The sequence below is a fragment of the Cherax quadricarinatus genome, chromosome 10 (assembly GCF_038502225.1).
Source record: "Cherax quadricarinatus isolate ZL_2023a chromosome 10, ASM3850222v1, whole genome shotgun sequence".
NCBI classification, from domain to species: Eukaryota; Metazoa; Arthropoda; class Malacostraca; order Decapoda; family Parastacidae; genus Cherax; species Cherax quadricarinatus.
This window is the reverse complement of record NC_091301.1, coordinates 52,915,569-52,940,927: the sequence shown is the minus strand read 5'-3', so window position 1 is coordinate 52,940,927 and position 25,359 is coordinate 52,915,569. Positions and strand designations below refer to the sequence as shown.

Here is a 25,359-nt window from a genome sequence, read left to right as displayed (position 1 = left end):
GAAAACAGGAATAAATAAAGGGGATGTAAATAGCGTGGTGAAAATTTCCAGCCAAAACAGGACTCGCAGCAATGGTTTCAAGTTGGAAAATTTCAGATTCAGAAAGGATATAGGAAAGCACTGGTTTGGTAATAGAGTTGTGGATGAGTGGAACAAACTCCCCAGTACAGTTATTCAGGCTAAAACGTTGTGTACTTTTAAAAATAGGTTAGATAAATACATGAGTTGGTGTTGGTGGGTGTGGGGGGGTGTGAGTTGGACCTGACTAGCTTGTGCTGATGGGCCTGGTGCCGTGCTCCATCCTTGAGCGGAGGTGACCAGACTGGGTGGGTTATTGGGCTAATGCGGGGGGTCATTGGTCTAATCCGGGGGGGACATGGACCTGCTCCACATGGGTCAGTAGGCCTGTTGCAGTGTTCCTTCTTTCTTATGTTCTTATGTTATCTCCAGAACTCAGGTCCAGTCTGACAGTTTTCTTGAATCCCTTCATAAATGTTACCTTTTTCACATTCCAACAGCACGTCAAGTCCTATCTAACACAATCATGCATGCTTGCTGGAAGTCCAAGCCCCTCGTACACAAAGCCTCCTTTACCCCCTCCCTCCAACCTTTCCTAGGAAGACCTTGACTCCGCCTTCCCTCCACTACAGATTTATGCACTCTAAGTCATTCTATTTTGTTCCATCCTCTCTATATGTTCGAGCCACCTCAACAAACCCTCATCAACCCTCTGGTAATTCCAAACCTCCTCCTAGTTTCCAAACTACGAATTCTCGTAGGGCAATGTGTGGTGTGAATATAATAATATTCACACCAAACATTGCCCTACAACACGACATATACACTGCCTCCAGCCTTCTCCTTGTTGCAACATTCATCACCCATGCTTCATACCCATATGAGAGCGTTGGTATAACTATGCTCTCATACATTCCCCTCTTTGCTTCCATGGACAAAGATTTTTCTCAATTCTATGATTCACTTAGTCTATCATAGACCCATCTGCTGACACGTTCACTCAAAATTTCTGAATACATTAACCTTCTCCATACTCTCTCCCTCAAATCTGATATCCAGTCTTCCGTTATGTATTTTTTTTTATCTTCACCACCTTACTCTTTCCTATATTCACTTTTAATTTTCTTCATTTACATACCCTACCAAACTCATCCAACAACCTCTGCAACTTCTTTTCAGAATCTCCCAAAAGCACAGTGTCATCAGCAAAGAGCAACTGTGACAACTCTCACTTTCTGTTAGATTCTTTATCTTTTAGCCATACACCTCTTGCCAACACCCGAGCATTCACTTCTCTTACAACCCCAACTATAAATATATTGAACAACCATGATGACATCACATCCTTGTATAAGGCCTACTTTTACTGGGAAATAATCTCCTTCTCTCCTACATTCTCTAATCTGACCCTCACTATCCTCGTAAAAACTTCACTGCTTTCAATAACCTACCTCCTATTTCATACATTTGCAACATCTGCCGCATTGCCCTCCTATCCACCCTGTCATACGACTTCTCCAAATCCATAAATGCCACAAAATCTCTTTACCTTTAACTAAATACTGATCATCTATATATTGCACTGTAAACACTTGGTCTACACACCCCGTACCCTTCCTAAAGCCTCATTGGTCATTTGCTATCCTGCTCTCCGTCTTACTCTTAATTCTTTCAATAATAACTACCATATACTTTACAAGGTATTCTCACCAGACTTATTCTCCTATAATTTTTGCATTCTCTTTCGTCCCCTTTGTCTTTATACAAAGGAATCATGCATGCTCTCTGCCAGTACCTAGGTATCTTACCCACTTCCATACATTTATTAAATAAAAGCACCAACCAATCCAAAACTATATCCCCACCTGCTTTTAACATTTCTATCTTTACAGCATCAGTCCCAGCTGCCTTATCCCCTTTCATTCTACCCACTGCCTCACGAACTTCTCCCACACTCACTCCTCCTCACTCTTATAAGATGTTATTCCTCCTTGCCCTATACACGAAATCAGAGCTTCCCTATCGTCATCATCATTTAAGAATTCTTCAGAATATTCCCTCCATCTTCCCAGAACCTCTAATTCTCCATTTAATAACTCTTCTAGTTTTAACTATCAACTCCATTCGTTCCCTAGGCATCCTCAATTTACTGATCTCACTCCAAAACTTTTATTATTTTCAACAATTTTTTTTATTACATCTTACCAACTCTCTCATCTGCTCTTTTTTTACATTTCTTCACCACTCTGTTGACCTCTCTTTTCTTCTCCATAAACTCCTCCGTCCTTGCATCACTTGTACTTTGAAAAAAACTCTCATATGCTACCTTTTTCTCCCTTAATATTCTCTTTACATCATTCCACCAATCGCTCTTCTTCCCACTTTCCTGTAACCACAAACTTCTGCTGAACACTAATGCTACATTCTTAAACCTACCCAATACATTTTCGACCCCATTGCCTATACTCTCACTAGCCCATCTATCCTCCAATAGTTGTTTATATCTTACCCTAACTGCCTCCTCCTGTAGTTTTTATATATATATATATATTCTTTATGTTCAGATTGATTTTGAATTGAGCAGAGATAGGTAACATCTCCAAGCTTATAAATAAAGATGGAAATTCTTAATCAAACCCTGTATAAATCAACTGTGTGTAAAAAGTGAAGAGAAACAGAGGGAAGAGAAAGGAAAAGAGAGAGTGAAAAAGAAGAGGAGGAGAGGGAGAAGTGAAGGTACTAAGGAAGGGAGGAAGATACATAAAGATGGATGGTGAAAACAAGAAGCAATTAAGGATAGACGATCATGCGATAACTTTCCCCTTCACTGTCTCTTCCTCTCTCTCACACATCTCTCGTTTCCCCTAAACTCTCTCTCCCTCTTTTGTCTTTTGTCGTCTTTCTCATATCCCCTGTCCACTGCCCAGTGCCGTCGTCCCTGGTTGATTTGACTTGCAAAAGTGTTATTTGTCACTGTGAAGAGAAGTGTCAAAACGTCACTGGCACAGCCTATGTCCTTTTGGGTTTCCTCGATGTTCGCGTCGTGTACTATTTTTTTTTTTTTTTTTTTTTTTTTAAGAAAATAAGTTTGTTTTTTCTGAGAAATAAATTAATTCTTTCCAACTTATTCTTAATCCTTTACATATAAATCAATAATTACATTTTTATATTCGCTTTTATTTACAGTTTCTGATCGAGCTGTATTTTGCAATGACGAATGAATATGTAAAACTTGAAAAATGACGGAATCTCACGAGAACAGTACAAAGGAATGCATGATCTTAAAATAAATTGTATACAGCATTGGTAAGATGATGAGCAGGACAGACCTACAATGCTAATCTTTATTGGTGAAATGTGTCACCTCCTGCAACCTTCATCAATTGGAAAGAAATGTGTTTACATAAGTTTAGACAGAAGAACTGGGGAGGTAATGTCGTCGCTCCTATATAATTACCTCTCCATTTCTACTCTTTCCAGTATTGTTATTAAAGCTGGTCACTCAGCGAGAAGTCATTTAAAATTAAGTCCTTATTAAAATTTTCTCTTATACATTTAAAGATGAATATATTTTTTTCCTCTATGTTAATATAAAAATTCATAATTTTGTACCAAAACGATCTTAGAAAACTTACCTAACCTCATTATAAGAAGCGCATACTCTAACTTGAGCCTCACTATCCTCATAACAATTTGTCAACGCTTTCAGTAACCTACCTCCTATTCCATGCATCTGCAACATCTGCCACATTGGCTCCCTATCCACCCTGTCATACGCCTTTTCTAAATCCATAAATGCCACAAAAACCTCTTTACCATTATCTAAATACTGCTCACCTATTTGTTACACTGTAAACACTTGGTCTACACACTTCCTGCCTTTCCTAAAGCCTCCTTGTTCATCTGTTATCCTACTCTCCGTCTTACTCTTAATTCTATCAATAATAACTCTAACATACACTTTACCAGAAATACTCAACAGACTTATTCCCCTAAAATTTTTACAATCTGTTTTATCCCGTTTGCCTTCATACAAAGGAACTATGCATGCTCTCTGTTAGTCCCTGAGTACCTTACCCTCTTCCATACCTTTATTAAATAAAAGCACCAACCACTCCAAAACTATATCTCCACCTGCTTTTAACATTTCTATTTTTATCCCATCACTCCCAGCTGCTTTGCCCCCTTTCATTCTACTAACTGCCCTACGCACTTCCCTCACACTTACAACTGGTTCTTCCTCACTCCTACATGATGTTATTCCTCCTTGCCCAATACATGAAATCACAGCTACTTTCTTCAACATTTAACAATTCCTCAAAATATTCCCTCAATCTTTCTGATGCCTCTAACTCTCCGTTTAATAACTCTCCTCTCCTATTTTAACTAACAAATCCGTTCTTTCCCTCGGCTTCCTCAGCTTATTAATCTCACACCATAATTTTTTTCTTATTTCAACAAAATTTGTTGATAACATCTGAACCACTCTCTCATTTGCTCTCTTTTTACACTGCTTCACCACTCTTTTAACCTCTCTTTTTCTCTCCATATAATCTTCCCTCCTTGCATCACTTCTACTTTGTAAGTCTTTCATATGCTAGCTTTTTGTCTCTTACTACTCTCTTTACATCATCATTCCACCAATCGCTCCTCTTCCCTCCCGCACCCACCTTCCTGTAACCACAAACTTCTGCTGAACACTATTTTGTAACCTACCCCATACATCTTTTACACCGTTGCCTGTATTCTCACTAGCCCATCTGTCCTCCAATAGTTTATATCTTACCCTACCTGCCTCCTCTTTTAGTTTATACACCTTCACCTTTCTCTTACTTACTGCTTTCATTTTCCTTGTATCCCATCTTTTACTCTCACTGTAGCTTCAACTGAAAAGTGATCTGATATATCTGTGGCCCCTCTATAAACATGTACATCCTGAAGTCTACCCATCAGTCTTTTATCTACCAATATGTAGTCCAACAAACTACTGTCATTTCGCCCTACATCATATCTTGAATACTTATTTATCCTCTTTTTCTTAAATTAAAATGTGTGTTACCTATAACCAAACCCTTTCCTATACAAAGTTCAATCAAATGTTACCCATTGTCATTTACACCTGGCACCCCAAACTAACCTACCACACCCTACCATACACACTTATTATAATCCACTTTTTACATCCAACCCTTATTTTCATCCACATAATCCTTGAAATTATACAATTGTATTCCCTCTTCACTCTCCATAACTGATTCCTTAAAATTATTGTTACCTCTTCCTTAGCTCTAACTCTCTCAGATACTCCTGACTTAATCCAATTTATTTCTCCTCACTGAAACTCCCCTTCAGCTTTGTTTCACTTAGGGCTAGAACATCCATCTTCCTTCCATTCATAGCCTTTGCTATCACTTCTTTCTTATCTACACTACATCCACGCACAATCAAACATGCCAGTTTTATAAAGTTATTCTATTTCTCCTTTTTAGTAATTTATACAGGAGAAAGGGATCACTAGCCCATTGCTCCCGGCATCTAGTCGCCTCCTACGACACGCATGGCTTACGGAGGAAGAATTCTGTTTCACTTCCCCACTGAGATAAGCAGAAATAAAGAAGAACAAGAACTAGGAAGAAAATAGAAGAAAATCCAAAGGGGTTAGTATATATATGCTTGTACATACATGTGTAGTGTGACCTAAGTGTAAGTAGAACTAGCAAGACATACCTGCAACCTTGCATGTTTATGAGACGAAAAAAGACACCAGCAATCCTACCATCATGCAAAACAATTATAGGCTTATGGTTCACACTCATTTGGTAGGACGGTAGTACCTCCCTGGGTGGTTGGTGTCTACCAACCTACAACCTAGTCTCAGGTAAATCATAAACAAAATCTATTAAGTATAATACAATAGCCGACTATAATCAAACCAATGGTAAGCAATTCAGTTAAGAAAATAGACATGCACAGAAAATGACACAGTGCACCAGGAAAAGAAAGAGGTACCATAAATACAAAATAATATGCAATATATATTAAATTAAAAAAAAAAACTACTGTACTGTACAGGCTACATCATGAGAACAAACTGCATGTAAATTATACTATCATAATCACAACCAAGCACTAAACCTGTAAAGAGCCAGACATCAACAGTATGTAATGCATGATACACACATCTCAGTTGAGAGAGGTAATTGAGATAAGTCATTAGAAAGCAGTATTTATGTAAAACTTATCAAAGCCATAGCAAGCAGCCCCATATTTTCCATTCGTTTTTACAGCAACTACTACACTCATAAACTCTGGGTAATATGAGGCAATATTCTGTAGAGCTACTTCTGAGACAGTACTAGGCGCCACTCCAGAACGCATCAACTCCACGGTCAATAAAGCCGGCATAAATCGCATCATTACATCACCATCCCCAGTGACTGCAGCTCCTCCTACATGCGTATCACCATAAACACAACTACCTAGTATTGGTCAATCCCCAACTCTTCCAGGTATTGTGTGTACAGCATCATTAGTTCATGTTTCACCAGAAATACAGCATTTCTTATCTATAGTTATCATTTCAATGGTATCATGATTCTTCACATTAAAATTCCTTCAGAAGCTGTGGACCTTTTAAAACTTTTATATTTTGTATCCACTGGTTGGTAAGACCCACAGGTTAGTTCATGCTCTGGAAAAACATTTTTCCAGAAATTAGGTTGGCATGACGCATTTTTCCTTTCTTTATTTCATCTGAAGACTGTGTTGTCAGGTTTTTCCTCCTTGAAGTCCATCATGAGAGCAAATTCTGTTGCTCGGTCTTCAACCAGTATGATATGAGTGGTGTGAAACAGATTTATATGATAAGCTGAAAGCGGGGTTGGCGAGTGATAAACGTCTTTGGAGGCTTCTTAACTTTATTTGTAATGTCGTGGTGGGTGCACAGGCTTGCGTTTGTGCCCATGGCCTGGTAGGGCCATCCCACGAGGGAGAGAGCTAGTAGGACTTGTGTCTTGCTGCTAGGCCGCTGAGTGAGTGCGTGTGGGACCAGCGTCCCACAGACCTGGGCAGGCCCAGAGGGCAGCACCTGAGTGCAGCGACATATGAAATAAGCTGGCAGACAGCATAGGCTGTCTGTGCAGACAGTACAGGCTATCTACATATGCTCGGCCACCTACCTCGCGTCGTCCCGACGCGACAATACTGGTGGTAAAAAAACTCGGTCTCTCTCTCGTAGGAACAGGGCAGAGACACAAAATAAAAAAACATACATACATATGGACGTGGAAAAAAAAAACTTCCTACAGGGAGGGAAGAAAAAAACATGTGGGGTGTGCTAAACATCATGGTCATAGGCAGTGAGAGTCGAAGGACATCACTGCACGCCTTCCTGCATCTGGACAGACACTGCAACACAGGAGACATCGCTGCGGCTGAGCTGTGACATAATGGGGTACGGTCTCCTCTAGAATGGTGAAGCAGACATCGTAGGAGTCACTGCAGGTTTTCACTCAACCTGGGTTATGACATGCTGGTGCCCTCGAGTGAGGCGTCGACAAAATTCGGCAACTGGGCAGGACTTCTTCTGACGAGAGACTCAGGAGGACACTTGACTGGTACTGTCGCTGGGCTGTCACTGCCGGCAAGCGTGGAGCGAGTCGTGGAGCGAGTCGTGGCAGAGACGACTGGGCGAAACATCTGGGAGTCATAACATCATACACCAGACTGCAATGAGCGAGCTAGCAGTCAAAGTGACATCTTCTTTGTGCAGGCTGCTCACTGAAGCTTGTGACACGAGACTGACACAGCGCCTGCCGACAGGGCTAACTGCGGCTTGACGAGTGCCATTCTCTCGGCAGTTGGAGTTATAGCAGAGGTTAGTCTAAGCGTTTCCAGACTTGTTTCTCTACATATAACTGCACTCTGAAGGTCTGGAGGTGAAGTGAAACAAATCTCGATGGGAATCGTAGCAGGTACGATTCTGCAGAACATCTCGTGCGAAGAGCATAAGAGCTTTCTGTACAAAGGGCTCGGTCGCTCGGGGCTGAGTAATATCAGCTGTCAAACGCGCTGGTCATACCTGGTGACAACACAGTGGTGCTACTCAGGGGTCTGGCCGCAGACCACACTGGACTCACAGAAAACTTTACACACACCTGCGGTACATGCGGTACAACATGGCTTAAACTAGCAAAAGATGCTTTTCTGTGCACAAAACTGACACTAAGCTATACAGTAACATGTGAGAACACTGACTGAGAGGAATTAATTAACACACGACATATATCTTCTCTCAATCTTCTCGACAATACTGACATATTTACTGGAACACTCGATGTGACATCATGTGATGTCAGGCGTGACGTCGCGAGGTGACGTCAGCAGACATCTCGAGGTGACGTCAGGCAGACATCGTGATGTCATGAAGTCGGGCAGCAGCATTGGTGACGTCAATGTGATGAGGGCAACAGACCACAGTATGAGGCCTGGGACATCTGGCAACTCACGTGGCTCGTAGGTCCGCGTGGCGTCATCCACACGCCACGTGGTGTCGAGATCCACGTGGTGTCGTGATATATGTGGCATGCTGATCCACATGGCTTGCTGATCTACATGGCTTGCTGATCCATGTGGCTTGCTGATCCACGTGGCTTAGTGATCTACGTGGCATGCTGATCCACGTAACTTTGAGTGGCCTCGGGCACTCGGATACACAGCACTGGCAATGAATTCACACGGAAAACAGTAGAAAACACAGCAGAGGGAGTGATGGCATGGTGGTGTATGGTAGGCTTGTGAGGTGTGAGTGTACAGCAGGGCGAGCGTGGGCGAGGCAAAGAACGACCACTTCCTCCCCTTCTCTCACAAACACGGAGACACGCACACTGAACGCAAAAATCACCACAAAACTCACCTCTGACTTGCTGAAATATCTGTGCTGAGCTGAACAACAATAGCAGAACATACAAGTGACGCTGAACACGTGACTTGAGAAACAGCATGGGACGCTGTAGCGTGGGGTCACTGGGATGCCACTTACAATTCTCGAAGAAATTCTGTAAATTTCGGCTAGATCCTGCTTGTACCTGTGTCTGGATGCTCAAACGTGCAGACACAACATCAGGGTAACTCGTTAAGAGACGGATGCTTCTTGTATAGGGTGATAAAGTGAAGATGACTTCATTCCATTTCCTTCCTCTCTCCAGGCAAACACAACTTCTGCGACCACCGCTTCCCACCAATGTGAAACAGATTATTGGTGGTGATGCAGTGGCGTGGAGTCAATTATAGGGCTGCGAGGGTTCTTCTTGCTTTGCAAATGTCGTCAAGGTACACATGCTTGTGTGTTGTGCCTATGGCCGGGAAGGGCCATCCCACGAGGGAGAGAGCTAGTAGGCCTTCTTGACTTGCTGCTAGGCTGCTGAGTGCGTGTGGGACCAGCGTCCCACAGACCTGGGCAGGCCCAGAGGGCAGCACCTGAGTGCCGCAAAATATGAACTAAGCTGGCAGACAGCATAGGCTGTCTGTGCAGACAGTACAGGCTGTCTACGGTGGTGTGCTCCATCACTTTACATGCCACTGATATGGCGTTCTTCAATCTTCTCAAAACTCCAACTGCTCCCACATCATGGGTTGTCCCGTACATACTCATAGCATCCAAAGTAGTCTTTCTTTTTTCTTCGGGGCTTTCCCCAAATTCTACAGTCCCATCACAGTTTAATTCTTCACACGCTGTGCATCCTTTCTCTTCTGCATATATGCATATGCAGAAGAACCACTATGAAAAATAGTGGAATTCCAAAATTCCAAGCGTTTCTGTGGCTTCTTACATTATCAAGGAACTATAAAACTAAAAGGTTAACAGGAAGGCATGTAAGGGCAAGACTACACCTCGCTGCCACCCCACAACAACACCTGACTTTTTATGATGATGTGGGTAGGTAGTGATCCGTGAAACACTGCTTATATTATACTCAAAAACTTGTCTAATATACCTTAATTTCTTCCCAAATTTTATTAATTATAAATGAATCTAATTTATATAAACCAAAAGCAATATTCATATTAGTTTCAAAACAACTTTTTATGAATTAAGATTCTATTATATTCCTGTCGACCATAGACTTGATTGATACAACCTTCTCAGCCTTTCGAAAATCAGCTGAATGGTTAAAATCTCTCACGTGAGTAAACACAGCATTAGAATATTGTCCACTTCTAATTAGTGATGTTTTGCCAGTTTGACAGTAATAATCTTGATGACATATTTGACAAGGAATCTCATAGGCACACCGTCAGCCTTTTGGGGGGACTTTTATAGCAAAAGCCTGTTAACTGTATAGAGATATTTAAATACAGTTCTGACATTAAAATTCTTAATTAGAGAAGGCATATCAACCAGGCTTTCATAGTAAGGGAGAACCAGCATGTTTTTTTTATCTGAATAAGGTTTGTTGTCTCTTTTTAAATTGTAAAACATGTTTCTAGCAGTTTTAAAGGATTTAACAATTAAGTTTATTGGGTATATTAGATCATTAGTATAATACTTATACTACTGCTACTACTACTACCAACACCACTGCTACGGCTACTACTGCTATTACTACAACTACTGCTACTACAACAACTAATAATTATAATAATAAAATTATATTAATTACAATAATAATTAAGTAATTCATAGAGCTGTCCAGCAATAACTGGAGGAGCTTGTTCCAGAATCAACTTTAGCATCTCTTGAAAGGAACAAGAGTCTAGTGGTGAAGATTATGCTTATGGTAGCTAAGATCATTGAAGAAATGTCTTTAAACGAAAAATAAAAAAACTATATTTCTCTCTGCGGTATACATGCAGTATATTTATATGTAATAAACTATTGTTGCATTTCAGAAGAAAGCCAGTATTATGCAGTGTATTGCAGCTGGACATTCCTGGACAGTTCAAAATTTTCTGACCAGGGCGTGGACCTCAAAATTTCTCTTTAATTGGTTCATTTTTGAACTCTGATGAGAGCATTATTTTTCTGCATATACATGAGCTTTCGATTAATGTACATTTATATTTTACTGATATAATGATAAAAATTGATGAAAAAGAATAAATATTATTGTGACGAATTTCATTGCGGCATATTTATAATAATTAAATTTTAAATTTTAAACATATGGTTTAATTTCAAACAAACTGTATAATGGAAATGTTTAAGTAGGTGAAGGACAAACAAGTTATTGACAATGTTTCTCTCTGTGTTAATGTTTATCACGTCATGTCTCGCTCTGTGTTCATTTTGACATGTCATGTTTCTTTCTGTGTAGATCATTATCACTATGAACCGTCCCAGTGACACTACTAGTAACATGGAGTCAAATTAACACTGCAGGATGCACGGGGTCACTGTGCCATTACAAGTAGCACGTAGTCACAGTTCAACTAAAAGTAAGACAGTCACAGCAGCAATAAATGTAGCACGGAATAACAGTTTAACAGTATAACCAAAGGTAACATAGTAACAAATGCCTCGAAGGTAGTGCTAGTCAACTACGGCACTACACGCAGAACTGGTCAATATTCCACTACATATTGCACGGTATCACAGTGACACAACAAGTAGCTGGGGGTTACAGCAGCACTACAGGTAGCTAGGGTCACAGTGGCACTACAGGTAACTAGGGTCACAGTGGCACTGCAGGTAGCTGGGTCACAGTGGCACTACAGGTAGCTGGGTCACAGTGGCACTACATGTAGCTAGGGTCACAGTGGCACTACATGTAGCTAGGGTCACAGTGACACTACATGTAGCTAGGGTCACAGTGGCACTACATGTAGCTAGGGTCACAGTGGCACTACAGGTAGCTGGGTCACAGTGGCACTGCAGGTAGCTGGGTCACAGTGGCACTACATGTAGCTAGGGTCACAGTGGCACTACATGTAGCTAGGGTCACAGTGGCACTACATGTAGCTAGGGTCACAGTGGCACTACAGGTAGCTGGGTCACAGTGGCACTACGGGTAGCTGGGTCATAGTGGCATTACGGGTAGCTAGGGTCACAGTGGCACTACAGGTAGCTAGGGTCACAGTGGCACTACAGGTAGCTGGGTCACAGTGGCATTACAGGTAACTTGGGGTCACAGTTGTATTAGGGATAACTTGTGGTCACTGTGGCACTACAGGTAGCTGGTCACAGTGACACTACAGATTTGAAGTCACATTTGTTCTACAGGTAGAAGGAGGGTCACAATGGCACTACATGCAGAAGTCACAATGGCATTACAGTTACCTAGGGCTCAGTAGCATAACAAGTAACGTTGGATCATAGTGGTACTACTGGTAGCTGGGGTCACAGTGGCACTACAAGTAGGTGTAAAAGTGGCACCAAAGGTTCAAGGGAGGTCATAGTGGCACTACACATAGCTGGGGTCACAGTGACACTACAGGTAGTCTGGGTCACAGTGACACTACAAGTAGCTGGGGTCACAGTGGCACTACAGGTAGTTGGACTCACAGTGGCACTACAGGTAGTCTGGGTCACAGTGACACTACAAGTATCTGGGGTCACAGTGGCACTACAGATAGTCGGGGTCACAGTGACAGTAGAGGTACATGGGGTCACAGTGACACTACAGGTAATCGGGGCCACAGTGATACTACAGGTAGTTAGAGTTACAGTGACATAACAGTTGCTGGGGTCACAGTGGCACTAAAAGTTGATGGGGTCACAGTAGTATTACATGTTTCTGGGGGGTCACATTGACAATACAGGTAGCTGGGTTCACAGTGTCACTAAAAATGGTTAGGGTCACAGTGGCACTAAAGGTAGCTGGGATAACAGTAGCACTACAGGTAGCTAAGGTCACAGTGGCACTATTGGTACCTGGATAATAGTAGCATTGCAGGTAGCTGGGGTCTGAGTGGCACTTCATGTTCCTGGGGCCACAGTGGCACTAAAGGTAGCTGGGGTCACAGTGGCACTATAGGTAGCTGGAAGTCACAGTGACACTACAGCTATCTGAAGTCACAGTGGCACTTTAGGAAGCTGGGGTCACAGTGGCACTAAAGGTAGCTGGGATCACAGTGGCACTAGAGGTAGCTAGGGTCACAGTGGCACTAGAGGTACTGGAGGGACAAGGGGAAATGATAACGACATTTAAAATAATGAGAGGAATCGACAAGTTAGACAAAGACAGGATGTTCCAGAGATGGGACACAGCAACAAGGGGTCACAGTTGGAAGTTGAAGACTCAGATAAATCACAGGGATGTTTGGAAGTATATCTACAGCCAGAGAGTTGTCAGGAAGTGGAATAGTCTGGAAAGTGAGGTAGTGGAGAAAGGTACCATACATAGCTTTAAGAAGAGTTATGATATATCTTATGGAACAGGAAGAGAGTGGACTTAGTGACGACCAGTGAATAGATGGGGCAGGAACTATGACTCGAACCCTGCAACCACAATTAGGTGATTACATAGGTGAGTACACACACACACACACACACACGCACACTAATCCACACATGCTCATAAACAAACACACACACACGTACATACAAACACAAACACTCAAGGGTACTGAGGATGGCTTGAGAAAGGAGATGTTCTCACTGTCATGTATGACCCGGTTCCTTTCTAGGTGCTCCACCACACTTATGAAAATCTTCTCTATAGCTTTGTATAGGCAGCTCTTCTCTATAGCTTTGTAATTTAGTGCTGCCTATTTGTCTCCTTTCTCTTCTATACCAAGATGCCATTGTGTTGCAGAGTCTGACAGTGTGAATATCAAAATGGTATACAATACCGAAAGGATGGTAGGTGAGACACATTGGTACTGTATAACACTGTGATATTCACTCTGTCAGACATTGCAATACAAGGGCATCTTGGTACAGAAAAGAAAACACATTGGACAACTGAGAATTGTTGGATCTGAGAGGGACGTGACCTCTCAGTGACTACATTCTCTCTTCTACCATCCTGCACCTCTCCTTCTGGTAGTATAAAAGGCTCCACACTGTCGCTTGTTTCTTCAGACTGTAAATAACAAGAAAAGGCACAATACCGTGACTGAAACGTTACACAAATAACCCGCACATAAAAGAGAGAAACTTACGACGACGTTTCGGTCCGACTTGGACCGAAACGTCGTCGTAAGCTTCTCTCTTTTATGTGCGGGTTGTGTTTCAGACTGTATATATCTTGGTAGAATTACCGACGAAATGTAATGTGACATTTTATGTAGTCGAAACGTTTTGGAATAAAGTTGCCTAACTGTTGCCCATATATCTTACCTACCATCCTGTAGGTATTGTATACCATTTTGATATTCAGGTCACAAGATAGAAGAACACTGCAGAAGACCTGCCGGCAGAAGCTAGGCTAGCTCTTCTAAAATTTAACTTCTCTCCAGTTATATATTTATCAAATATAACTATTCACGTCACTACTTTTCCTACATATTCGCACATCTTCGCCTCCCTAGGTGATCTCGTGACCTGATAAAGTCCATGGTGAGAGCGAAACGTTGTCAATAAAGGATCACATTCACTGTATTTTTGTCTATATCACTCATTAATAACTCAACTAGCGATCCATCCCACTGAGTGTCTCTACTAGTCATCCATCCGAGCAATCAGTGTCTCAGCAAATGATCCAACCATATCATCAGTGTCTCCACCAGGGATCCAACCACACTGTCAGCATTTCCATCAGTGATCCATTAGTGATCCAAATCACCAGTGTCACCAATAGCTATCCTGCCTCATCAACAGTTTTTACTCGTGAGATCCAACAATGTTTTACCAGTATTCTATTATCGCTAGTAATGATAGACCCCACCAATTAGCTAAAACCACCAGTACTGGCTGTCTACACCAGTGATACAAAACCACCGATACCCTTTCCACTGGTGATCCAACCCACCATAACTCATTCCCTCATTGTGTACGTACACAACTTGTCAGACACTGCAACATCATGGAATCTTAATTCTGAGGACATGTACATAACCTTCACGACTACGACAACTACTACTACAACTAACCCATCTCTTTGGGAAGGACCTACTTCCACTGGGGAATCCCGCCTACCAGTGAATATGCCCTCGTCTGCTACACCTGACGTTACTATATAAGCGCCAGGATCCTTTCTTCTGCTTCAGAATCTCCACGACTATGGTGCTGTTCGCACCTACTCCTAGGTTGAGGGACTGATTACCTCACCTTCTGTACATAGTTCTACTGTCTTCAAGTTATGTCCTAGAATTTGTATTGATAAAGCCACTGGATGGCGAAACGTCTACAATAAAGATACCCAGATGTTGCACATGTGTCTTACTCTCATCATTCCCTCATTGTTGAAACCCAACCAATCCACCTCCACCAGTGATGCAACCTTATAATCTTTGTCTCTAAATCCACTCATCTGCATATCAACATGTTTTCCAACCTCATATGCAATGCCAACAGTGATTCATCCCTACCTTCGGTATCACTACTAGTGATCCAACCCAATAACCAATGTATTCACTAGTGATCCAGCACTACCATCAGTGACCCACCGGTGAAAATATACCTCCATCAGTGTCCCTCAAATAATTCACCCCCATCTTCAGTATTACCATCGGAGATCCAGTACCACCTTCACTTTCAACATTGGTGATCCAACCCAACCATCTCTGCAACCATTAATGATCCAATTTAACGTTCAATGTATCATAAGTGGCCCATACTCTACCATCTTTGTTCCACCAGTGATACTACCTCACTGACACGGCCCCCTTCAAGGCAGAAATTGCAGAGCTGGAGAATATACAGAGAATATACAGAGAACTTTCACAATACGAATAAGTATAATAAAGAACCTATATTACCGGGAACGGTTGAAGTCCCTTGATTTGTATTCCCTGGAACGCAGGCGAGAAAGATACATGATAATATACACTTGGAAAAACGTAAAGGTATTACTTCCAAATTTGACCACAAAAGCCGCTCCCTACGAAAGCAAAAGACTGAGCAAGAGATGCAACGTTTACCTAATGAAAAGCAGGGGCACCACGAGTATGCTAAGCGACAACACAGTAAGGGTCAGGGGCCCAAGACTGTTCAACTGCCTCTAAGCGCACACAAGTAGGATTACAAAAGGACCCCTGGCTGTCTTCAAGAAAGCACTGGACAGGCACCTAAAGTCAGTACCTGACCAGCCGGGCTGTGGTTCGAACGTTGGTTTGCGTGCGGCCAGCAGTAATAGCCTGGTTGATCAGATCATGCTCCAACGGCAGGCCTGGTCGCAGACCAGTCCACGGGGGCGTCTATCAGTTTCCTCACTGATCCAACACCACCATCAGTGTCTCTACAGTGATCCAGCCAAGGGGTCATTATGTCTACCAGTGATCCGACCCCACCATCATTAAATTATCAGTGATTTAATCTCACCATCATTGTCTTCACCAGTGTTCGATTCCCACCTACTTTTCTTTCACCAGTGATCAATACCTTCAGCCAACCTCCCACCTGTAATCCGACCAACAGTGTATCCACTAGTGATCCAAATGAACTATCAGTGTCTCCACCATTGATTTAACTATCTGAATCACGTTTTGGTAGGTTGGGTTGATGAAGTCATCTGGGGTTTGCTTGATCAATTTTTTAGCAGGTTGACCACATCATGTGGTTGAAGGATGCCTTTGTAATACCCTTCTAACTGGGTCTGGTCCTAGTAGATTTTCCTGGCCTAGTCTTAGAACGCCAGAGTTAGGTCACATCCAGTTGGTAATGGACAAATGAAATGGTCGTTTGGGTTGGTTATTACCTTCATTATGCTAAGAGTAACGACATTTTCAGCATTTCACTGCTGGCAGTGAAAGTAGCTATGACCAATTTCTGCTAGCATCTCCGGGCATGAAACAGCAATTAACTACTGCATCTCAGTCCATCATGCTGCTGGCTCGGCTGCCCAAGAGGCTTAACCCAGTCCCAGTTTAGGGAACAAGAGGATGTAATTCTTTGCCAGCTCGTTCAACACTCAACTCCATCGTATAAAAGCAGTATGCAAGCACTTGCCAGGAGTAAGAAGATGAAGAACTTGAGAACTCTTGCATCTGCTCTGGCTAGTATTGATTTCTGCACTTTGAATATTTTATGGCTTTCTTTTATGTTTTACAGTCATGCAGCTCTTGGCATCAAATTATATCAAGCATATCGTTATATCTGTGATATGATACCGAGAGTTTGATGAGTGAAATCCATAAACAATATCGTGAACTCTTAATTGAGAGAAATCTCGATTGTGAAGCAAGATGATTAAAATTTATACAAAGGCAATACGAGACCCATATACTGGAGCTAATAGTAAGGCATAGCAACTGAGGATATCGTCATGTGTAGATACAGCCCGCTAGTAAAAATAGACTTACTTCTTTTCATAGTAGGCCTCGTCCATAGTAGGCCTCGTCCATAGTAGGCCTCGTCCACAGTAGGCCTCGTCCACAGTAGGCCTCGTCCACAGTAGGCCTCGTCCATAGTAGGCCTCGTCCACAAGAAATGAGATATTCAGCTGATGCACCGCTTGACGCGGGTGTACAATTCTTCTTCTTAATGTCTCAGAAAAATAGTTTACTCCTTAAATGAAAATCCCTCATTAAAGATATTCAAGTTTTCCATAAGTGTCTTAGGTAAATATATGAACACTCAGCAGTCCAGTCAGATTTGAGTGAAAAATAAGAATTAGCTGAGAAATAATTAAAAAGGAGGAAGTTTTTGACATATACTCCGGAAGATCATAAACAGACCCCCCCCCCCCCCGTCTATCAATGGCAGCAAAACCGCTTTTTTCTTTTTACACAAACCCGTCCCAGTGAGTGGGGGGACATTTATTTTTTAGGGGGGGCTGTAATTTGGAAAGAGCCGCGTTTGACGACACATTTGGATATTTTGACGAAAATTGGAAAATAAACTCTCAAGTTAATTGCTTCCATGCAATATTACCAAAAAAATATTATGGCCTTTGAGTAAGAGCTGATTTGGAGATAGAATTAAACAATGTAGCTAGTTTTCTGTTAAAATGTCTATATATATATATACATATATATATATATATATATATATATATATATATATATATTATATATATTTTCAACAAGTTGGCCGTCTCCCACCGAGGCAGGTTGACCCAAAAAAGAAAGAAAATCCCCAAAAAGAAAATGCTTTCATCATCATTCAACACTTTCACCACACTCACACATTATCACTGTTTTTGCAGAGGTGCTCAGAATACAACAGTTTAGAAGCATATACGTATAAAGATACACAACATATCCCTCCAAACTGCCAATATATATATATTATATATATATATATATATATATATATATATATATATATATATATATATATATATATATATATATATATGGAGGTACCACACCTGGAACTGTCCTGGGGACCCTCATCCTGAGAGAAAAGAATAAATTTGCTTCAGGGAAAACTCAAGGTTCTCTCTGAAGCTGAGAATATTCTCCTACCACCCCCTATATATTCTACATATGCTTTATTTAAAAACAAAATACATTGACAAAAATACAATATGGAGTAAAACAACATAGATAACTCAGAGCTACATCTCGAATACTTCGTCCAGCTCCCGGCGGTGGGCCACGTGCCCAGAATGCTGCAGGCATTTCCTCTCTGGCTCGCGACACTGAGCCTCTGAAAGAGGAAGCTGGTCGCTCTGTGGTCCTTAGTTTCCATGATGAGATTTTCAATTAGGTCTTTGAGGAACTTTAAAGCACACTTGCCCCATGCTCCAAGGGTCTCCCACCCTATTGGGATGAATTTATAGCGGGTCATCTGGGCCTCCCTTTGGCTGGCAGCTCCACCCCCTTCAGCTATGGAATATGGCAAGTAGGTGTCTGCCAATATGGCGGCACAGGCGTAGTCCCAGGCAATCTACTTTCCATCCTTCCAGGGTAGCATAGTGGCTCCATCAGGACGCTTTTGACTTCCGTCAGACCTCTGTACTTGGGGTTCCCGTTGAGCTGGGCAACGGACTGTGGCGAGGTTTCTCTTTATGATGTCGTTGACCTCCTCATGTCTGGCATACTTCACTTCTGCTGTGTGATACACGAGACCATGAAGCATATTTTTTTTTCAACAAACCGGCCGTATCCCACCAAGGCAGGGTGGGTGGCCCAAAAGGAAAAATAAAAGTTTCTCTTCTTAAATTTAGTAATATATACAGAAGGGGTCACTAGCCCCTTGCTTCTGGCATTTTAGTCGCCTCTTACAACACGGATGGCTTACGGAGGAAGAATTCTGTTCCACTTCCCCATGGAGATAAGAGGAAATAAACAAGAACAAGAACTAAAAAGAAAATAGAAGAAAACCCAGAGGGGTGTGTATATATATGCTTTTAATTGTATGTGTAGTGTGACCCAAATGTAAGTGGAAGTAACAAGACGTACCTGAAATCTTGCATGTTCGTGAGACAGAAAAAGGACACCAGTAATCCTACCATCATGTAAAATAATTACAGGCTTTCGTTTTACGCTCACTTGGCAGGACACTAGTACCTCCCTGGGTGGCTGCTGTCTACCAATAATATATATATATATATATATATATATATATATATATATATATATATATATATATATATATATGCTCGTAGGCTAGTACACCAAATAGGGATGAGAATGAAATTAGCTTGAAAGCTCCCACACCTCCGTATGTCCTCGGAGCAAGAGTAACACGGCTAGCTTGGCTGGATGCTTCGTTCTTGTAGGACTGGGTGGTCCTGTGGGTTATGGGGGTCATGTGGTTCTCTCTCATAATGGCGGGCCATTACAACATGGGTTCGAATACTTGGCTAGCACAGTGTTGTTATTGATCAATACCACTCGATAGTGGTTGCAGAAACATATATATGAATTGACTGTAATGACATTTTAGCTGTAAATGATGATAAACTACTTGTGCACAAATTCTCATGAGTTTCAACGATTTTCCTTCAATATTCATCACAGTGGACAACAATGATGTTATTATGAAGTTTCATAGGAATTTCACTGAACCACATGAAATCTTTAAGATAAACTACAAAGAAAGCTCAGTTATAGTTATATCACTTTGGTCTTGTGACTCTGGCACTCCACTTCACTGAGGGAAATTTGGTAATTGGAATCTTCGTCTAGAAGCAATCCAGCTATGTTACCATAATTTGAAGAAGTGGCAAAATCTGTTAAATCCTGCCAGCTCAGCCTCTGTGATATAGATTCGCTTCGTCTTCAAAATGACAACGAGTTTCACAGATTTACATCTGAAGGATACTTCACAACTCAACGTTCAGAAAACTATTGAATCTGATGTAACAATCGAAAAGACTTTCGTGAAAAATATGAAGAGTCTTGAAGAATTTGAAGTGTACTAAAGGCATCACTTACAGAAGAGATTAAGCAGAGAGTATTCCCAGTAAATCTACTTCGTTTTACCACTAGTTCACTATATATGTGAGAATGTAGAAGAGTTGAGCTAAGCAACATCTTTCAACATACTGAACTGAAAGATTCAAGGATATCAGGGTCAGGGGATGAAAAAGACGCTCATTTTTTTTTGTATGTTTTCAGAATGACTGGCCATTCATCAAGTCAGAAGATTTTTCATTTCACTGTCAAGTGGTGTCGTTGCTGCTGAAAATTAAAATTGTACACATCTACAGATAGTGCCAAAATACTGTTGGTTGAATTTCTGAAACATAAACGGCCATTTGGCGAACTTACAGTAGAAAAACTATGCAAATAAGCAAAGCCAATTTATTTGACCAGATCCAGCAGTTGTAAATACCATACAGGTTGGCACAAGCTAAAATGTGTCTTGTGACGATACCGAATGACTTGGAGACATTTCTGTAATGCGTTGGCCGCTGTCCCACTCTCCAATTGACGAGGATGATTTGATGATGAAGACGAAGATGACATCCTGTATCATGAGTCACGAAATCAGATTAACACGATTTCAAGCAATCCAGGGTACGGGTGTGGTTTGAACCCATAGCGAGCAAGTTGTAAAACTCCAGGCTTACGCCCAGGCCTGGTGTGACGAGCAGGGTTCCACAGGGGTCAGTCCTAGGACTGGTGCTGTTTCTGGTATATGTGAATAACATGACGGGAGGAACAGACTCAGAAGTGTCCCTGTTTGCAGGAACACTTCTGACTGGTGAGTGTTTTACCTCTCACTAACCAGGTGTTCGAACTCCACTCGTGCCATTGTTTACATCTCCGTATCATATATTCAACACTGTTAAATAACGATTAATTGATTTATCAAGAGCGACGTAATTTGCCAAAGAAACACAAGTGAAGACTTTATAGTTACTTACATTGTGTTCATAAGAAAACATTGTACACTTGTATGTAGGTTTTTAATGGATATTTAAGAAATGAGATAAATTCAAGAGCGACTGAGCGTCAACAAGGAGTTTTGAGTCTCATTTCAGCTGAAGCATTTGATGAGAACACACCTCTAATTATGTCTTGGGAAAAGTTCCTTAAGTAATCTAAGGAGAAATGAGCTAATTATGCAAATGAAACAAAAAATTTAGTTAAAATGTATGAAGACACAAATTGCCACGGATGCTGATGTAATAATTGTTCACATTGAAATTAGTAAATAATCACTTGACAATTATATTCTTGAAAGAAGCAAAAATGAACCTTCAGGAGCTAGTGTATAGCTCTCGAGACCATCATTTTAAATAACATTGAAGAAGGAATATTATTGAAGCATGGATTTAGTGGCCCCGATACCACACCCTCTTCTATCGGGCTTGGGAAAATGAAAACGATCAGAATGCTCAATAACGAAAATCTTTTGCAAGAGTTTGTGTTGATATTCAGGAATCGTCAGTAGTCTCCTGATGAAGTTGCAGCAGCTGAAGAATGGTTTATCCCCGTTCTATAAAATGTAATCCGGGTAAGAAGTTACGGTCATTACATGTGTATCACTTGATTGATCAATTAGCAAATCATCCCATGCTGTGTTTTTATCAATTCTTTCTCCCAATGTTTGTTTATTGATTATATAATTAAGTTCAGACGTGACAAGGAGAAACACTACAGTCTGAGTTGTGGTACTGGAAAAGTCATCAGAATTCTCTGGCATCTGCCTATACAAGAGAGGCAGCAGCTCCACCAAAAATCTTAAAAGTTCCATCCCCCCCCTCTCATGTATATTGTGGCTCCCTTTCCTTCGTGATTCAGTGAGGCTAGTTCATGGACCAAGTCGGACCTAAACGTCATTATAAGTTCAATCTTCTATGTGCTGGTTATTTGTGTATCTTGAAAGTTATCTCCCGTGGTTGCAAATTATGTGGCGGAAAGCAATGTGGTTGTGTGAAAGCTGGTTTGCACTGCACTGTTCTTCACTGCACATAAGCAGCCGTGGTCAAAGTTGTCTAAAATCTGAGATGGAGGAGGATCCCACAGATGACCTTAGTATAGAAGACAATTAGAATAATGATCGTATTTAATAATAACATGAATAACGGGAAGTTAGTTGATTACGCCTACTGGGGAGGAAAGTAGAATAATCCTAATAATTTTACCTCAACGAATCAATTTATACAGTAAATGTATAAATAATTAGTATATCTGACATATACTAATCTCACTTTCCTAGATACATAGTTACCCTATCTAGAGCATCATTTCTCTCCCTCTGTACTAGCATACATAGCAAGAACCCTGTTCGGAATTTAATTAATATTTTTTTGGCAAATATAAAGTTTTAGTGTCAGATGCACTGTTTTCCGAATAACCACAAAAGAAAAATTTCAAACACTGAATGGTGCTGGGGCATAAAAAAAAAAAAAAAAAAAAAAAAAAAGGGTTTCTGGTCTTACTTTTTCAGCCTTCAGCAGTGTGTATGTGTGTGTGTGTGTGTGTGTGTGTGTGTGTGTGTATGTGTGTGTGTGTGTGTGTGTGTGTATGTGTGTGTGTGTGTGTGTGTGTGTGTGTGTGTGTGTGGAAAATTTCACGTCTATGTAAATTATTTTGGCAATTTCCCTTAATTTGATTTGATTATAGACAATGCAGGTAGACATAACTATGGAGTAAACAAACGAAACTTACATAGAAAAAATAATGAGATGACCTAAATTGGAAGAGAAGACAACGATTTTATTTCTTCCAATGATTTTATTACTTATAACAATATTATCTGTGTGATGAATAAGAGAAAATTCAAAATATCGAAAGAAGTAGATGGAAAACATTGAAGCAGATAAATGATACAATATCATTGCACCTGTAGCTGAATGGTTCAGAGAACCGACATGTTGATAAATTAGACACATGTGCAACTATTGGGTATCTTTATTGAGGAAACGTTTCGCCACACAGTGGCTTCATCAGTCCATACAAAGGAGAATCTTGAAGAACAGGTGGAGAATGAGGTAATCAGTCCCTCAACCTTGAGTCGATGTGGTCAGTCCATCAATCTTGAATAGAATACGGCATACGTGCTGAGAAGGAGCTTATAAACCGTTGGCAGGAGAGGTGCAGCAGTCATAGGTCGTGTAACATTTGTTCAATGTTGAAGTAGGTCGTGCCCAAGAATTAGGCAAGCGAAGAATTCCCAAGTATTAAGATCCCAAGAAGTTGCAGTGTCTGACAGGTTTGTAGATGAATGGTTCAGAGAACCATTGGGATCTTAATACTTGGGAATTTTTCGCTTGCCTAATTCTTGGGCACGACCTACTTCAACATTGAACAAATGTTACACGACCTATGACTGCTTCACCTCTCCTGCCAACGGTTTATAAGCTGCTTCTCAGCACGTATGCCGTATTCTATTCAAGATTGATGGACTGACCACATCGACTCAAGGTTGAGGGACTGATTACCTCATTCTCCTCCTGTTCTTCAAGATTCTCCTTTGTATGGACTGATGAAGCCACTGTGTGGCGAAACGTTTCCTCAATAAAGATACCCAAGAGTTGCACATGTGTCTAATTTATCATCATTGCACCTCGCGAAACAAACGAAAATATATACACAAAGTATATACACAAAGTATATACACAAAGTATATACACAAAGTATATACACAAAGTATATACACAAAGTATATACACACAAAAAATCACATAGATACAATATTGTTCATAGTGGTAGAACGTAGAGGAGAAGAAAGAGAGATGGAGACCATACCTGGGGCTCACTGGCGTCTCCAGCACTGGGAAGAAACATGACTTGTAAGGAGACTATCTAACGTTTTGAGGCATTAGGAAGCTAAGCCATACTCTTGGATAGCATCCGAACGTGGGTTCGAATACTACTGGCTCTGATCTTTTTTGGTTAAGAGCTCTTATATACATCAGCTAATTGGAAAGCCTTTTTACTGTTAAGAGACAAGCAAATAGGCTACAGGACGAAGTTGGAGCCATTTGTCGTCCAGTGATTTCATTTGGTCAGCTGTCTTTATTTTGTTAATGTCATTATGCTGTAGGAACATGCTTCAGATACGATTCATCTTAGAAATAAATGATCTCACATGAAGTGAAGCTCTGGAGAAGGGTAGAGAGTGTAGTTGATGCTTGCTGCCCGTCTTGTTGTGTAGAAGTTCACTTCTCGTTCTCGGAGTGGAATCAGGTGTGGTACTTTGACAATATTGACCATGTATATAACAATATGATCGCCCACATCCCTACTTTATTGAAGACTCTTGTCCTACTCTTCCAATCCCTCCCTCCATCCCTCTCTCTCTCTCTCCTTCTCTCTTTAATTATTTGCTATCTGTATAGCTATTCATCAGTATAAAATAATTCCATCTTATGTTCGGGAGAATAATATATCAACAATGATGTTAATGATTCATTTGTTGACGTGGATGATTAAAAACACCGAGAAAATATTGCTAAAAAATGTGACATCTATAAAGTATAAACATCTCCAGAGAATACTAAAAGATCAACTTAAAACAATGGTTTATATTCATCCAGTTGTGATTACAACTGGATGTATATAAACCTGCTAAATAAAATATAAGATCTTTAATTAAAAAGTTATTTAGTCATAAACGAAGTCAATATTTATAGCATAATTAAGGATTTATAATTATAACCATGGGGAGCGCTAAACCCGTAGGATACAGCGCATTTGGGGGATGGAAGGAATTCATGGTCAGTTCAGGGAACTGGGGCACAGATCCAATTCCCTAGATCAAGAGCACCTCACCAGTGTCAAAGAACCTTCCTTGAGGGGCATAATTAAGGAGATAAGCCCCTATACTTCTCTAGGAATATTTCTTGCTATAAATTTAACTTACAATAGTACAGTGCTGAGGGCACATACAATTGT

The 25,359-nt window shown here is 41.0% G+C and overlaps 1 pseudogene; it reads right to left on the bottom strand.

Moving 5' to 3' along the window:
- Window positions 1–6,231: 6,231 nt before the first annotated feature.
- On the bottom strand, window positions 6,232–24,678 carry LOC128687832 (N(4)-(Beta-N-acetylglucosaminyl)-L-asparaginase-like; annotated as a pseudogene).
- Window positions 24,679–25,359: the final 681 nt, after the last annotated feature.